This window comes from Pezoporus flaviventris, unplaced genomic scaffold, assembly GCF_033815535.1.
Source record: "Pezoporus flaviventris isolate CSIRO_AGI_PZ_B2104156 unplaced genomic scaffold, CSIRO_AGI_Pfla_v1 ptg000030l, whole genome shotgun sequence".
NCBI lineage: Eukaryota > Metazoa > Chordata > Aves > Psittaciformes > Psittacidae > Pezoporus > Pezoporus flaviventris.
The window spans coordinates 12,157,684-12,176,533 of NW_026892578.1; the positions used below are offsets into that span (position 1 = coordinate 12,157,684).

An 18,850-nucleotide genomic window follows, 5' to 3' on the forward strand; every position below is an offset into this window, starting at 1 on the left:
CAAGCATGCCAGGCAGCTGTGCTAGGTCAAATAAGAAACCCACATAACCATAGATTAAATTTGTCATGAGAGTAATACGGATAGTATTTTTAAGCTGGGGACATCTCTCTTTTACCAGTGACAGAGAAACAGAACAATGAAACCCATAAACTAAAACCCCATCAGACGTACATTAATAACTTTCAAGCTATTTCAGCGTATCAAAGGAAAACAAAGGTAGAGAGTTTAGGAAGTTCTCAAAGAACTGGACTTTGCCTGAAATGTGTGAAAGCTCAGTTGAGCAAGCAGAGGTGGGTGGGGAATGGTGACATAGATTAGAAGATACCTGAAATCCCAACGAGAGAGTTCCCAGAGGAAGTGGAAAAAGAAGACTGTCATTGCACTAACAAAGCTATTGTCACCTTTCATTCTTAAAAATAGCACATACTAGGAGCCTCAGTGAGCATGCCAGTCCTGGCAAAACAAAAGTATTAAATACAGCGACTACTTTTTTAAAGTAAATGAAACAGAGAGCTTGAAGGAGGGAAGAAACAAAAACAGTAGGATGACAGGTTCAGATATGAGAATGAGGACTCAGTGCCATTAAAACCTCTTTGCAGCATTGAATTGTATAACCCATCCATGCCCATCTTCCAAGCAGGATGGGAAAGAAAGTGACTAGAAACGATTACAGTGCTACATAAGAACTCGTACTATATTTTCATGAAAAGGTGTGAACTAAGGCTAAAGGGTGGGTAGAGGCAGGGACAGCCAATGTGTTCAGATTGAAGGCTCTGGGGACCTTCAAGGTCTCTGCTGTTACAGCAGTGTCAGCAGTAAGCATAGGCTGCTGGATGGTGATTCTCAAAAAAAAAAGTATCTTTGGAGAGATGCAGTACTTTTTTTTTTTTCTTCTCATTAAAAGTTTTCTGATTTCACCAGGAGAAGTCAAGTTATTTTACAAGTTATGTGAGCATTTTATTTGATTTTCATGGCCAAACTCTAAGCTTTACTTCCCTTTCTCATTAAATACCGGATGAAGTGGAACTGGGCAGAGACTGAATGTGACATTTCTACACAAGAAAATAAAACTTTCTTACAGTCATGCATTCAGGCGAGCCATGTGTTGAAGCACTAAATGAAAAAAAAAAAAAGGTTTCTTTTTATCTGCTAGATTGGGTAATATGAAAGTTACATAGCTTCTTACTACAGTCAGTCTACTATCTTTAGATTTCAACTTTGGCAGGGGGAGAGAAACAGTGCAATTGTTGAAAAATGTTTTCAATATGACTTCGTCTTCTAGAATTGAAAGCAACAATCTGAGTGGAATCAAATATCTGAGTAGAGATATTTTCATCTTTTCGGCACTTTTATTTAGAGCAAGAGAAGAAATAAATGGACATGGGAGCAAAGAATGAAAGATAATACAAAGTATAAAATTATCAACAGAAAAAATAGCAAGAAATAAATTGTCTTTTATCCAGCTTGAAATATTCTATACTGTTTACTGTAAAAATTAATAGATGTTTGCATGGATTTCCAAAGTGCTATGTGCATATAGTAACAAATAAGGATTTCAAAGGCTCTGTTTTCAGAGTCTATTGTGCTATTCTCCAGACTCAGTAAGTGTATAGGTCCATTAGGTCCATTAGGCTAAAGAGGGGAGGGAGGAAAAAAGTTTAAAAAAAGTGGGAAGTAAAAGTTGATTCTTCACGATTCTTCACTTAGATATTTCTTTCACTGCTGCCATGCTAGATTAGACCTACCTGGTTCACAGCAAAGGAAACCATTTCAGCTCTATTAACAGTTTTCTCTCTACACAGCTCACCCTAATGGATTGCTGCAATATCATTGTTTGACCTCAAAAGATAAAACCCCATCAGGTCAGTAGAACTTTTTAGGTCATAGTACATGACAATGAAATAGTTACAGATGAAAAATTTGCAAGTATGATTTGTCAAGACTTTTTATTACAGAAGGAAAAAAATTCACTCAAGCTGGCAAATACATCTTATCTCTGACATTTTCAGGTTTGATACTTAAATCACCGTATGTCTTCTAACAAAAGCACATAGAAACAAAGTATTTTTAATTATTTTTGCTTTAGTTATGTAAAAAACTTCTATCTTGATAGTTAAATTGTGGTGCCACTTCCAATTGTCTTTTCTCATTCCACATTGTCTAAAGCTACTCAGGAAAAGTAGATGCTGCCCAAGTTGAACAGGTTATCACGTAAGCAGCAGCATCTGTACTTGTTAGATGTATTTTTGGCTTTATTGAGATCTCCTGAGTATGTACAAGGTGTGAGGGAGAACAACCAATCTTTCTGGAATATGTCCTTATTAATTTTGAAACAAATATTCACTTCTGTTTCTTTTGTGCAAACACTCAATCAATATTTGATAGCTGTATTTACAGCCTGGTATTTTTAGTAGCTTGATTACTTTTGAGTAGTTTTGTCTCAGTCTGTCACCTTAAGATTTTCAATTATTTTCCGAGTCTCAGATAAGCTTTACTGTAAGACTTAATATTTTCATTCATGTATTCATTAAAGGTAGCATCAAAATCAATCCTTCATTAAGATTTGTTGAACAAGGCTGCTAGAAAAATGTAATGCTATATCTCAATCCAGTATGAATCAAATGCTTAATGGAACTATCTTCTGATTACTAATGTCTCCTTATTAGCAAATGTATGAAAGGAAAATTAATCTTAGTACATGCTTATCAGTTTAAAGCAAATCATATGGGGCTTATTTATCTTTCTTCCAAGAGCTGGGACAATCAAGAAAAAAAGCACAGAAATCACTTAAGCAAAATCCTAGAAATAATACTGTACATGAAAATTATGAGAGTGAAGGGCAGATCTGAACTTTCTCAAAGCTCATAGCTGTTCAGAAACAGATTTTAGCATCTGTTTCATATCAGCCTAGATGAAGGTGAAGTGGGAAACAAATATTTAATATGAGCCTCTGGATCCCACAATAAAATACAAGAGTTTGGTACAGATAATTTTAACTGAATTTACCTTTTAAAATGTGGGATAAACTGACTCTGATTATTCATTTTGTTACTCTACTGCCGCTTCTGAACCAAAAAAGCCTAAATTCATGGATGCATCTTCTGGCACAATGAAGAAAGAGTTGGTTGTTGCATCTGCTTATTTTCAGGCAGACAACAATGTTTTTGCATTAAAACTTAGGATGGCATTTATCAGACAAATACTAATCATTCCACCTTCACTTTATAGGCAACAGTAAAACAAGGGCCAACTCTGCAACAGAATTTCTCTCATCCTAATGATATATGTAAAAGAAGCCAGATTATTTGTACCCAAGAAATGCTTTTTTTTTTCTCCACTGATTGTAAATGAAGCTGTTTATGGTGTCAGGGAGGCTACTGCAGTTATAGAAGTCTAGTTTATAAATGCGTAAATGTTAATGAGATGAACCCTATCACTAATTGCATTTTGATCTTCATTTGCAGGAATTTCTTTGCTTTATTGCACAGCTTTATTTGAATGGGCACATCTTGAAATCTTTGACTGCAAGCTCAGGTTTTGGAGAATTTTCAGATCTAGGAAGACAGGCAAAAATTTTACATTACATGCAACAAAGAAATTTTACTGCATCACTTTAAAAGGAGAGGAAGCATAAAAAATCAAACAAAACAAAACAAAAAAGCAGAATTCATGCGTAAAGTTTTCTGTGTTGTTACAGGCCATTATATATGTGCATCCTGTGTTCAGCTTACATTATATATTTGAGGTTAAGTCCTGAAGTTATGCAGACATAAACGTAGTTAGATGAAACCCTTGAATACTTCTACTGACTTGAAGAACTCAATGTAATCCTCTGATTTCAGTGCCTCACCTCCTTCAGTTCTCATTTTTCTCACAGCATTTCTGCTCCTAGTTTTAAGAGCCCTGTCATAAGTTCATAAGGCCCATTTCAGTAGAAAATCACTAAGTACCATTCTTTAACATTTTAGTCAGAAGTGGCATCTGCTATTAGCTGTGCTAACCCTCTCTTCACAGGTCTTTATTAGAGAAAGTTTTGACAAAAATAAAAAGCGCTCTTGGCTTTCCAGCCATTACTTATCAATAGCTTTCCCTTTCTGTGAGAGAAAGTCCAATATTGTCCGTCTTCACTCACTGCCAGCATGCTCATGGAAACATTTCTTATCAGTGCCGGTAATAACTTGCTCACCAAACACGATTTAGTGTGAACATCTGCAGCTTCATAACACAAGTTTGCCTCCACCAAGCTCAGCTCCACCACACCTGTTTTCCCTGAATGTTCCTCTTCTTTGGTTTAGTTAGGTGGAGGGCATTTGTCTACATCCAGACTTTTCAGGTGGAGGAGTCTTGCTGCTCTCATTAGTTCAGTTCTTTAGATGTATCTAATACTGGAAAATTATTTCTATCCGCTCCATCCTGGGGGTTCTGTTCACGGGCTGATTCTTTGTGTGACCTCAGCCAATCTATGCTCTGGCAGATGTGAAAATAGGGAACCTAATCAAGAATAAATGTGACAGTATGTTCTCATCCCTAGGAACTGAATTAACAAGAAAATCAACCAAGTAATTCTGCAAAAAGGAGAATTTTACTCTTGTCATATCCTCTGGTTGCTAGCCTGGTTAGGCAGGACAGGCCTATCTTAGTAAATTTGTTCATACCCTCATAGAAGTTAACGTGTACAGGAAGTCATTGTGAGGCACAAGAGATGTGGGACAGGGCTCATTAGCACCATGTCTTGGGTTCTCACTGCTTTCATGAGGTCTTTCAGGTGGTTGATCTGGGAGTAAAAAGCAACTGTCCTTTGGAAACACTCAACAAGAAAAATTGTCACTGTGGTGTATCCCTCTGCCACAGCTGCAGGCAAGTTACCACCATCTCATCCATGTTACTGAAAGTAGGGCATGCATTTTACAACATCAACAGAAGCGTAACGCACAGCACCCTTCGGAAACTCCCATTATTGATACAGATGTGCAGAACTTCACCTTTAATCTTTAGCTGCTTTTAAGCATGTCTTCAGCAATGGATGTGCTGTATCACATCTGAAGTTTAAAAAGCTGCTGAGAATCCTGGTATGTGGTTTCCATAAACTCGTTTGAAATTAAAATTTCAGTTGAATAACCGATTTAGAAAAAATCTATTATTCTGCAGTGCATTATGCGGCAATAACTGAGTGACAAATTTCAAGTTACAAAGTGTAAACATTTTTGCCTGAGAACTCTGAGGAAGTGCTCATATTGTGTAACTTTGAAAGTGTTACTTTTACCACTGACTTGGAAGCACTTAATATTTCTTCAAAATATTGTGGGAGAAGTTGGATCTGAGCAGACACCGAAGTCTAAAAGTGCATTCCTCATAACCTAGAGGTAGTCCTGAAATACGTTCTTTAACAACCTGCTGTTCAGCTTTCTCCAACTAGATCAAATGTTCTGTATTTCAAAGCTGTGCAGTGGCACACAAGTGAAGAGAGTGAGTATGCACATGTCAGGAGCTTGTTGTATGAGATACTAGGATAGGAAGCCAAACCCTGAAATACTGTTGGTGTCCACGCCTGGATTTGTCATTGACAATATGGTATTGAATAGTTAATTTAGACATAAAATAAAAGGCTTTTAAGGAGTTAAGGATTTTAAGGATTGATAGGTAAAGGCTTTTAATAATCCTTTGAAGGAGATTTTCAGACAGTGCATACACATCCAGACGGAAGTCTCATCAGGGATTTGGCAACACCAGATGCATGTGAAAGAAAGCAATGCTAAATAAATAGTTCTGCAACCAAGCCACAATCAGTTGTGCTGGATTATTTCCTCATTCTAGAAAGCCAACCTTTTATTACAAAAGTACAACTTATAAGTGATGTCAATTTATTTCCTGGAAATTCCCTTCAAATTCCAAAAAAGAAAAAACATTTGTGTAGTGAAAATGGATGTGGGAAAAATACTTTATTCTGGAGAGACATTTTAAGCAATGGGAAAGAAAAACGAAAGAAAGATTTTGTTCTACTTGCATTTAATTTCCCACAGAATACTTTGTAGACAAAATGACTGGGGCCATAACCTCAATTGTTCAAACCTATTAAGCAAATTAATCTGTGAATTTATTTAGAAGTACACCAGGTTCTCTCTTACAGTACTGGGCTTTGAAAGTTCACAATAGGTTTCACATGAGAAGCATGAGACTGATGCTGGCAGTCAGTTTATTTGCTTAGGTTGGGACAGGAGCAAGAAAAGAAACACTTCAAATGTTTACCCTGCATAAAATAATTTAATCACATCCATTAAGTCTGTGAGACTGAATGAAATCACAGAAGCCTGTAGCATTGGTGAATTGCTATTCTCTGCAGTATTATGAGAAATATTAATGACTAACATTTGATTAATGCTGTTAATTTAATGATTAAAAAAACCCCATAAAGATCAATAAGAATTACTGCCTGTAACACCCAGAGGGAAATTAGATTGAAATTGTTCGCGTGATTCATGGTTTTTTCATTAAAGTTCTCAATCTACTGTAAAATCTGTACAGGTATAAAAGCTGTGGTGATCATTTAATACACCAGCAGGGCATCTCAGACAGGAATTTATACAATAAAATGATCTTAGCATTCATTCTCTGAGAGACTGCACTGCTCCCTAAGCCTGAGAAGTGCAGACAGTTCAGTCGGTAGCCCCACACCTGCTCAAGAAAGGAGCTTTAGAGGCAAATCCATTTCCTTCACTGTTTCATCTTTTAGAACTGACAGTTCCATTATGCTGATTTTTTCTGCTGTTAAAATATCATTCATTCTTTAAAATACTGTTTTGTGAAAATTGTTTAATTCTGACCTTTGAAAGCACACATCCTCTCCCTCCTGAGATTCTGGGGCTTTTTGTTTTCTTTTTCTTTGGTGTAATTATGATCAGAATTACATTAATACAAGGAAGAAAAAAAACAAAACAAAAAAAACCACCACAAACAACAAGCAAAACAAACAAAAAAAAAAACACCAAAAACAAAACGCCACGACACAGAAAGAACATTACAGACAGACATCTTTCCCCCCACCTCCTCATAGCTTTTTCTTTGGAGGAATAGAATGAATAAGAGATACATTTCTCTATGGAGATGGGAGGGTGTGAATGTTTGTTTTCTGATTTTGAAATTCAAAGAAGTATACATGTTTTCTTTTGCTCTAACAATAAAAGCAAGCAGAGGTATGCATCAGTATGTATAAGACTCAGTATTTGCAAGAAGTAGGAAAATCACTGCACCATCTTGAAACAATTTGTGAATACGGGTCAAATTCTCTAAACAATTCTTTTAAGGAAAGTGTTCAGGTTTAGAAACATCAAGCACTACTGACTGGGAAGAAAGCAGACCTGTCTTTACATTTTGTAGTCCAGTCATTGGAGATATCATGAGGTGAAATTCAGATTGTTTCTTGTGTTTCTTATGGCTTTAAGCCCCTTTTGCATGTAATCACAGTATGAGTCCCACCTTTGCTTCTGTGACAGTAGTTTTATTCTACACTGCATGCTTGAACAGGAATCTCTAGCATAGTGAATGAGGCATTATACAAACTCTATGCACATGTGATAACTTCATTTACAAAATAAATATATTCTGTTTGCATGTCATTTTCCCCCTCCTGTAACATAGGATATGCCCTTTGAACAAAATACCCTGGATGAATAGCACTCTGGAATACTTGTGTTCTTCTCTCAATCAGTGACTTGTAAAGTTGACTGGGTCACCTGAAATCATTTTGGGTGTAGACAAGGCCATAGATGAGGGCTTTTGAAGCAGTATTAGAAGACTGGAAAAAATCCTAATTTAGTTTTCAGAGCTCAGTTGCAATTTGTTGGATCTGAAGTTAATAAAACTATGGAATCTTGTGAGACAATCAAGCCAGATTTTTATTAGCAGGTTGTTACCTCCAAGGAGAGATCTGAGTTCCACAGAGAAGCTCTGGGCATTCTTCATTTGTGTCTCACTGAGTCCATTAAAAAATCATGGGTTATAGGTAAAATTTGCATTCTATTTTTCTGCTTACCTAGCAACTTGAGACACAAAGTAGCTAACTTTTATCTTGTTACAATAAATAAGCTTGCTTACTAATTTTTGGCTCTCAGAAGCAAGCATTTGACCTGCGACTGGAAAAGATAAATAATACATGCACATTTAAATGACTTAGTCATGTAGTGCTTTCTGCTATACTGCAATCCAAGCAAGCTGTCTGCAAGTCATTGTTGAGAATTTGAGATAATATTTTTTTTCTTTAAAGCTAGGAATGAAGGTTTCAGCAGTGTTTTGATTTTTGGTTTCCCTTTTCCTTTCCTTTTTCATTCCTTCCTCGCTTTCTGTACTGTGCTTCAAGGGTAACAGAATTACTTTAATATTGCTCTTCTTTTGTTAAACATGATGTGAACAGAGTACTACTTGAATCTGAAATGACCTTTGAAGAATAACAAGCCAGTAAGTATGAAACGGGCCTAAAAGGATCTCTTGGAGATGATCCAGTTTTTATCACCTGAATCCTAAATACTGCTTCTTTTACAGTATCACAAACTACAGTGCTAGAACATCATAGAATGATGATGAGGTAAAAAGTAATAGGGCCATTCTAATCTGACTGCGGTATAATAATATCTGAAAAAAATAAAATTTAAATATTTGCATAAAATGAAAATAGGTAAGACAATACAGTGCCTGAAACTGCCTTTGGAAAAAAACACTGAAGAGCTTCTCTGCATTCCCAACAAACTAAATAAAGCTACTCCCAGCAATAAAATTGGATTGACATTTTTATATCTTAGTTTGAAGCTACTTTCAGGTATAAGCCTTAGGTCTGCCTGCAAAAATAGGAAAAAGCAGTAATATTTTGTAATAGCCTATTTCAGAGGCTTTTGAAGGCCTTACAAATGTACATTTATTGATACTAGAATACTTTTGCACAGGGTAGAAATAAAAGTTGCATTACCTTCTTGGTAGGTCCCTCACCCACATCTCACAGTTCATGCCTAGTCTCTCTATGGTTCATCTCTGTAGAAGTGGGACAAATTTAAAATAGCCACTCCAGCAGTAGCTTCTTCTAGTTTGTTTCTTGGGAAGAGGGGTGGGGGCTGTGGAGTTGGGGCAGGGATGGGACAAGTGAGATCTCATCTCTGTAAGAAGAGTCTGGAATAACTGTGCCTGTACTAGAGATTTTATCATTCCGGAGACTACTGCTGACCTTTAGAGTGTGATCCTTTGCACTAACAAACTGTTAAACTATGCCCTGGAGTGAACTTAGCCCCTCCAGCTAGCGCTTTCTCAAATACTTTAGAGGGAGGAGGGTGGGTTCATCATCTGGGGTCATTACCAATAGGCAGTTTGTATGCAGATGATACTGATTTTTAAGCAAAGATATTTTACTTATTTATGTGATACTTTGCCACAGTACAAAGGAAGATGCTTGGATGTGCTTCATTTACTGATATATAAGATTGCTGTGTCCTGTACATTTGCTTTTCCACTAGGCTTGATGACTCCATATATCATTAGGCGCTGTCTTTTGAGGCTTCTGCTGACAGTTTGAAAAATCCCTTCTCCTCCTTCTGATGAATACTTTGCAGATTTTTGTGGTAAACAAACCTGCATCTCATTTCTTCTTGAGCTTCACAGACAGCATATACATTCTTGACATAAACCTTAACAGTATTTCCACTGTCTCACATTTTCACTCCTTAGTCAACAGGACGCATCTATACCTTTCCCAGGCAAAAAGACCTTGTAACCGTTACATCCCTGTCTTATGCCTTTACCTCTTTCTAGGGCTAATCATGGCCAGGATTTGACCAGGCTTAATGAATTTTATCTCTTCCTGCCCACAGCTAAGAAGCCTTAGCTTCAGAACAGGTTCCAAGACACAATGATGGAAGATCTTCTGATGAATATAATACTGGTGTCTCAAAGAAGGACTGAAAGTACACAACACCTCAGAGCTAAGTTGAACAGCACTTGATTACTGTTTAATGGTTTCAGTATTTGAAATTAAGCATTCTATGCAGTTTTAAATATTGATCTGGTTGACTTTTCACTGGGAAGTTTCTGAAAATGGTATTTTTAAATGTCACAGTATTTCAGACGCGATAAATCTGTGAACTGAGTTCTACAGAGAGACATGTCAGATTAAACAGATGCAACTGAACTTTATCACCAAATAAAAATCTTCTTCAAACTTCAGTACAGAAGGATTTTATAATACTGAGTGTATTCAGTATTCAGTGTACTGAACATGGGTCTTATTGCTCTGTATAGCAAGTCAGATCAAGAGCTGGCTCATGGTTTCTTTCACAGCAAGTCAGTGAAATGTAGTGCTGAGAGAGCTGGCAGAAAGTGTTACTTTAGAGTACTAAAAGAAAGCATAAGGGGAAGGCTAGCAAATTCTGGGAAAGCTGGTCAGACTGTGGAATTTAGGAAGTTTTGGGATGTTAATGCATTGAGGAATGGGCAGAGGGGAAGATTACGTGAAGATAAGTGGGATGTCAGAATGAGAGACTTGAGAAAAACCCATCGAGAAACAGGGGGAAGAAACACTCTCTCTCCCCCTAACCCTACTTTTAGTTGTCCCCTTGCTCTTGTGACCTTTTTATTCCTTCTTAGGCCCCTGTTATACAAGATTCTTCAGCACCATTGGAACAGCAGAGGAAACAGAGGGCTGTGCAAGCAGGAGGTGAGGATTGAGGCTATATATGCTGTGGTAACAGCTGTCTGTTCTATACAATTGTATGTTTTAACCAGCAAATGCTGTTTTTGCTTTTCTAACAAAGCTAAATATTGTATCTAAATATTATAATATATAATAGTATATTGCTACTAGATTAACAAAGGTACTGATACAGAATATTTGCTTGTGGAAATCATTTTAATTTTACTTCTTCTACTGAGAGAGAAACCTTGCTGTTTTGTTAGCACTGGAATACCCCCTGGCAGAGCTGTGCTAAGACTGTGTCCATGGATATAATGATAGAATTTATGAAGATCTGTGAAGGTTCCAAAATAGCTACTCAAAAGGAATATAGGAACAAGACAGATAAATGAGCAGAGCGTGAATATTTTACTATTTTACTTCTTGAAGAACCCAGGAGATCTCTCTGTTACTGTCACCTTTGTCTTGACAAAAAATGGCCTGAGATTTTTCGTTCTTTTCTTTTTAACTATATATGTACCTTATTTTCCTTTTAATTTGAAGATATTCCATAAGGTTGAGCAGGAAACAGGAAACAATCTTATAGAACTTGCAGAGGGAAAAATTTGAAGCTTTTGAGATTTTCAGGTTTTAAAGAAGGTTTAAAGAAAAAAAACCCTATTTTAATATAAATAATACATGTACTGTTCTATCTATGTCTTGAGTATGACTTGATGAAAATGAACCTTGAACACAAGGCAACAAGTATATACACACATATATAGCTTTAACCTTCATCCAAATCATAAAGTTTCTCAACTGTTGCATTATTATGTATTGTATTAATGAGTAATTTTAATTGTTTCTATGCTTCCTAGAATATTAGAGCAGAACTTCATGAGTAACTTGAAGTCAGGATACAAGATCAGAAAACAAACCTGTATAGTACTTTTAGGATCTGTTATTATTATATCATTATATTGAAACAAACCGATGCAAAATTTATCATGCTTTAAAATAATTTCAGAAACAAACATGCACTGATACTGTACTTCTTCAATATTTATTCTTTTCTGCTAAGCCTCGTAATAGAAGAGAACATTAATGTGTGGATGGTTTGAATCATATTTGTATACATCTACCTCATATGCTTTTTTCCCACTTATAACTCTCTTTTTTCTCTCCTAAAGGCTCCAGATTTTTTTAGCATTTTAAAGTATCTAAAGTCTTTGCAAGACCTCATTGATGTAGAAATGGTTTTTGGACTGTGTGACCAAACTTACGTATTACAAATTTATATAAACCTGAAATTTTCTAGTTCCTTCTAGTCTTGGTGGAAAGCTTTAGAGCATGAAGCAATTGTACTCAGTTGTACAGTTGCCAAGCTATGTGGGAACAGCTACTGTATTTTTAAGTCTGTTTTAATAACTTCTGTTGATCAGGTATTAATTTATTTAAAACAATCCATGTCTCATAGCAATTATGACATAACATTCAACACTTAAGTAGGTCTACTTTAAAATAGAAATGTTCTCTATATTTGTTTCCTCGTTACAAGTTGATGGTCCTTTCACTGATGAGGTTAGCCATCCAAGTGGCAGTCTCAGTGAGCCCATGACAGCTGCTATTTTCCATAACTTGGGAATGCAAGCATCACAGCAGTCAGTGTTTCTGTATTGATCTGTCTTTCTCCTTCATTCCACTTCATGATAAGTCTGCACCTGATCATGGGGGATGAAAAAAATTATTTTTAATGAGAATGAGGCTAATAAACACAAGCCACTGTGTCCCTGGAGTAAAAATAAAGTAAAATCCCATGTGCTCTATCTATCCTGAATATAACTAATGAAGTTATCATTGAAATCAGCCTGAAATAATCAAAAAGAACTAGATATTAGTGATGCAGCTTTTGTTTGGGTTTTATTTTGCATATGAAGACAGGCAACATGAAGAAACATTTTGAAGGTGGAGTGGTTTACGGTGGATCAGGATTACCATAGACTATGTTTCATGTAATTTTATTTCTTTGTGCTTGTTATGCCGGTGCTAGCGAAACTTGATTTGCATGCCTGTCTTTATCTAGTGAAGAAAATACTTTACACACCAGTTTTGAATAAAGCACACAACTTGTAGACCTGTCTCAAATAATAATATTATGGTGGAGCTGATTCAGCCTGCTACAAAATACTTATGGAAAAAATATTTTTCCACTCTTTGCCAAATCATTAGTTAGAATTTAAATAATAATTCTAAATACTTATCAACTGGAAAGCACACACAGGCAGGTAGAAAGGATTTTCTGTTTTTTTTTTTCCAAAAATATTACAAAAAGCTATAAGGAATCTTCAATAGCGAACGTTTTTGAATATGAAAGAAAAATCACTTAATTTGAAGATGGTGTATCTCTATTATTTGTGTGTGTGTGTATGATTATTGCAGTGTTGTAGGGCTACTTAAAAACTTCAGTTTAGCAAAAAATATTTTTCTCATTTTTATTTCTGCTCTACTTTGTTAATTTTTATATTTTTGTCAGATGTCATATGAAGATTGTATGCCAATTTCTTAAATAATTAGCAGCATTTATAGATGTTACACTGTGGGAACAGGAAGAGGAAGGGAAGTTTTGACTCGGTAGTAGCTGGGCTCTTTTTCAGTCCTGTTTTTTTTTTAAAGTGTATTTCAGATCTCTTCCTTCCAGTGTGTCTATTTTTATTTTTTTTTTATCAGAAGGTGGTTGATGGTGCACTTATAGATTTGTCCTGACGTGGGATATTCACTCAGAAGTGAAAGCAAGTCTTCTTGGGCCTTACTGCATAAGCACAGACAGAGAAACTACAAGATAGAATCATAGAATAGCTAGGGTTGGAAAGGACCTTAAGATCATCTAGTTCCAACCCCCCTGCCATGGGCAGGGACACCTCACACTAAACCATATCACCCAAGGCCTTGTCCAACCCAGTCTTGAACACTGCCAGGGATGGAGCATTCACAACTTTCCTGGGCAACCCATTCCACTGCCTCACCACCCTAACAGGAAAGAATTTCCTCCTTATATCCAATCTAAACTTCCCCTGTTTAAGCTTTAACCCGTTACCCCTTGTCCTATCAGTACAGTCCCTAATGAAGACTCCCTCTCCAGCATCCCTATAGGCCTCCTTCAGATACTGGAAGGCTGCTCTGAGGTCTCCATGCAGCCTTCTCTTCTCCAGGCTGAACAGCCCCAACTTTCTCAGCCTATCTTCATACAGGAGGTGCTCCAGTCCCCTGATCATCCTCGTGGCCCTTCTCTGGACTTGTTCCAACAGTTCCATGTCCTTTTTATGTTGAGGACACCAGAACTGCACACAATACTCCAGGTGAGGTCTCACAAGAGCAGAGTAAAGGGGCAGGATCACCTCCTTCGACCTGCTGGTCACGCTCCTTTTGATGCAGCCCAGGGTACGGTTGGCTTTCTGGGCTGCAAGCGCACACTGCCAGCTCATGTTCATTTTCTCATCAACCAACACCCCCAAGTCTTTCTCTGCAGGGCTGCTCTGAATCTCTTCTTTGCCCAACCTGTAGCTCCTTAAAGCTTCCCTTAGGAAGTTTTGCCCAGAGCTGATGGGAAGTCTATGCAATCTGAATACATGATCTTGCGTTTGAAGCAGAAGTAGTATGGTAATATTAGTAGAATGAGCATAAGAGACATCATAGCAATATACCCTACAACTTTCAAAACAGACTAGGGGCCATCTGCTTTCAGGGAGATTTTTCTTTAGTTTGATTTAGCACTCCGGATTTCTGTACTGTCAGAAGATGGGAGCATAACAACATGATAAAGGCTATACCAGATCAGACCAAGTCTGACAGAGATGTCTGATATTCTGACTCTACAGCCAAAAGCAAATGCCTGTGGCTGGGAAAGTATGATGTGAAAGAGTGCAGTCTCAGATCATGAACTCTTTTCTTCTCTTGTTTGCTTCTATTTCCTTACCTTTTGCCAGTCAAAAATGTCCATGCAGAATGGTTTTCTTCTGGAAAATGTGATTTGACAGAATTGAGACACAGCATGGTGACATGTTGATTTAGTAGAAGATTAGAGTGGAGAATAATCAGACAGGCTTGCAGGCTAGGTTTGAATCCTGTGGCTGTCCAGACTTAGAACCAAGGTGCATAAAAGACAATCTAAAACTTTCTAAATTAGCCTGAAGCAAAATGCACATGCTTTAGTCTTGCAAAAGAAACTAAAACCTTTGATACTTATCTTGAACTAGGCTGTTTTTAAAGGGGTTGAAAACAATCTTCTGGACAGACTTAATCTTTTGCCTCTGATACGTGAATGGATGATACATAATGATTGTCTCTCCTTCCCCCTTAGCTTGGCACTGGTACCTCTGTTTCTCCAGTGCTGCAGTCTCTAAAGCTTGTGTTCCATGAAGCAACAGCAATCCTGTTTATATACAGACTTACAACAAATATTTGATTTCAAGATTAGTCTGCTGTCCTGCCTTTATTTTCTCATGCAAGCAGCACTGCAGATATTGAAGACTGGCAGTTGACTCACTGAGGGAACCAGAAGTAAAAGCCCTGGTAGTAGAGGTGAAGTGCAGTTTTCAAGGACGAATATTATGAGCTAATGTTCCTTTGGGCTTCAAGTGGGCGAAATCATGGCAGAAAGGAAAAAACAGGAAAAAGAATTAAGAAATAGGTATTACAAATACTGGGAGTTCTGTAAAGACTTGAAAAAAAGAAAGGAATTACAACAGCATATGATTGTTTTCCTAGAAGTTGAGAAATTTCTAGTAGTAAGACCTAAATCTTTTTGCAAAAATAAAAATATTTCATGATTCACTGGAAAACTCAAATTGAAGAATCCCAGTCTAAACTGTTAGGACAAAACAAGGGGAATCAGATTGCTTCCTTTTCAGTAAATTATTTCCTTCAGCTTGGAGCTTCCTAACTGCGATAAACTGTAATAGAATCTTAAGGATCTGAGACCTCATCTTGAGAAGGAATCATATGTGTAACAAAGCTGATTGAACAAGATTTTACTACATGATAGTTCCTGACAGTTTAGAATTTTATTTCTCCATGAGAAGACACTGCTGGTTTCCCATGAGAAACCACTTCAACAGTCAGTCAAAGTCAGTTTATCATTTACTACAGAAGATAAAAAAGCAAATGAAAAAAGATGTTTTCACTTACCTAGTCTTCAAAACACTTCCATAATGGACATAAATTCTAGTACTTATAGTCAAGGAGAAGTGCTGACATATGAACACCAAGTCATGACTGTACGATGACTTAATGTGGACAAAGTCTAAATGATGAAGCATTATATTATTGTGAAACCCATAAGAAACTTCTGGCAGTGGCAAAATCTAGAATAACAGTAGCATTACAGAAAATAAGATTTATAAAGGGTCTTAAGAAATTACCTAGTTTGGCCCTTTACTTCATAGCAATACCTATACTACCTACAAAAATACTTTCAGGTGACCGTTTCTGCTAGTCTTATGTCACAGTAAATTATGCTCAGGACAAACCAGATACCCCAGATAGTACCTTTCTATATACAAGAATCCTGAAATATATTTTGTAAGCTGTCTGAGAAAACTGCAGCATTCGGAGGTGACACATACACTGAAATTTGGTAACCTGCAATAACTACAAGAATAACAAAATGACTGTTTACTGCAGTTGAAACATAGATATCAAAGATCAGACTGGAAAACAAGTGACAAGTTTTCCAGGTTTCTCAGCACCAAAAGACATTTTCTATTGCTCAATTAAAGGTAGTCTAAGAGAAAATCTGTTAGAGAAGAAGAGAACATCACTATGGAGATAAGTAGGGGGCTCAAAACAGTCTAGATCATTGATGTGAAAATGTCCTCATACAAAGCATACAGTGAACAGTTTAGTTTATATAACTTGCAGTTTGAAAATTCTTTCTTTTCTCTCTGTTGATCATGCATTGTGTAAGGTGCCACTTGTTAGATGATGACTATTGCTGAGAAAGGCATGTTATGATGTGCATTAGGAGAAATTTACAAAAGCTTTTTGGCTTAGCATCTTCCTTCAGATAAAATGTAAGAAGGGCAATAAGCTTTTTTACAGAATAAAGTAGTTGAGGTAGTAGGAATTGTATCTGCTGACAAAGAAAAGTGGAGCTAAGTGATCAAAGAGATTTCAATAGCAGCTGAATAGCGTATCATAAAGCTGTGGATCTGAAAGAGGAGCAGCAGCTGAAATATTCAGTATTCAGAAAACACTGAGGTAGCATTAGAAATAATCACAGAAATTGGAAGCCATAGAGCAAAGCAGAAAAGAAATGGGGACTTGGAAGACAGCTGGGAGGGAGATGACTGGAGCTATGTGGAAGCTGGGAACATTGAGGGCAATTTGGGAGCAATGGGTGGTCAAGATGATGAAGAACATGCTAAGTTATTGGGTAGTAGGAAGAAGTGCAGGGGTCTAATGACAAAACTTTAACCTTTCTCAGTAGCGTTATTAATTTAAAAACTTTTAATGTCTTTATACTTGCAGGATAGAGCAAGCTCTGGAAGAACTGGATCAGCATTTGAAGAAAACAGAATCACAAGTCTCACAATGCAGAGATGTGACAGATGTGACTGTAAGACTGTAATACTGTCAGCTGCTGCTACATATCAAGGCCTCCAATATTTGCTGTTTATTCTTCAAGCCAAAGCCCTTGGAGACAAGTGATTAGAGACAAACATTAACTTTCCCTTTTTTAAGGAAGATTCTGAGAAAGTATTGAAATCACGACCCAACAGTTGAAAATACATACAACAAATAAAAATAGCCTGCAACTCTTTTATTTTAAATCTCAGATCTTTCATGACAAACTCTTTTGAGGACAGAGCCCTGATTTGCTAACATTTGACAAATATTGTGACTGAGGACAGAAATTGGTCAATGGATTCATCTGCAAATTATGTCTGTTAAAGGAAGGAATGAAATTGCTTGATGTTTTAGATTGTATTTCCAGAGACGCAACACGGATTTTGTCCGTTCTTTTAAAAGGATGATTTTTTTTTCCCCTCGCCAACAGATAGTTAGCTCCCCGTGACAGTATTTTGTAATTTGGGAAAAAAAAAAAAAAAAAGAGTGGTCAGAAGTCTTTGTGATACAAAAACTACAAAAGCCCTGGGTTACGTTGGGTGACTTTTTTTCAGGGTGTAACAATTTTTAGTATGGGAACTGTAAGGAGAATCAAGGAGTGAGCTATATTGTAAGATCTGCAAAACTGTTCACTGCAATGAAATCACAATGGGCAAAAAAGTTTCAGGTGTATGTAAATCAGAGTCTCTTGATAGTCCAATTTCTGCTTCTGAAATTTTAAAGTCTCTTATTTTTCCTTTGCTCTCATACCTTTGCTGGAAGGGCTTTCTGTTGCAGGAGCAGAATTACGGATGCTTTCCCAGGTCCAGCTGACTAGTAATTATTGCAGTCTTTGTCCTGGCTAAACTGACCAATGCTTACTGACATCTAGTTACCACGAAACAGCATTTCCTTGTTGTTTGCTGATTATTACATCCTACATCGGGCAAGACCATTTCTACCCACAATGTGATGATAAAAGGAAGAGAGCAATTTCCTGTTTGAAATTTTACTTTCTGCTGTTCGGCAGACAGTTCCCTTATCGTTCACATTTAATCAAAAGAGAAAGAGGTGAAACAGCAAATTTTTTTTTTTTTTCTCTAGAAAAGAGAGAAGCTTCAAGTGGTGCTGACACAAACTCTTGAATTCTGGTCCACTACCTTAGTCTATCACAACCAAATGAAAGACAATTGTACGCTGCATGTCAGTCAGCACTATTTCTTTTGTACGTCAGCCCCCACAACTGCTTTAAATGACTGCAGTTTCTATATAGTAGCTACAGGATAAACACTAATTTGCTATTGGGCATGAAAGTTTTAGTGAGCTGAAAAGAACTGTCTGGGTATCCTGCTAAGCCAGCAAATAGAGGAACATATACTACACTGCATGGGAGGGCAAGAGTTTTAATTGAGAAAAAAAAAAGACTGGGTCGAGATATTCCCCAAGTGAGTGACCTAATTCACTGCAGGGTTCACTGCTGCCAAACATATATAAAGGAAACTCTTGGCAGCACATATTGGTTTATTGTTTTCTGCAGACCATTTTAAAAGTTGTGGTATTGTTTTGAGCCTACAGTGAAATATGGTTTTCCTTTATTACATT

The 18,850-nt window shown here is 36.9% G+C and overlaps 1 long non-coding RNA gene across 1 annotated transcript; it reads right to left on the reverse strand.

Annotated features, from left to right (window-relative positions):
* Positions 1-515: 515 nt before the first annotated feature.
* On the reverse strand, positions 516-6,885 carry LOC133272597 (uncharacterized). Its single transcript, XR_009744476.1, has 3 exons — positions 6,822-6,885; positions 3,053-3,134; positions 516-1,632 (listed from the first exon to the last, which is right to left on the reverse strand). It is a non-coding gene; the product is annotated as an uncharacterized LOC133272597 (long non-coding RNA).
* Between the last annotated feature and the right edge of the window lie 11,965 nt (positions 6,886-18,850).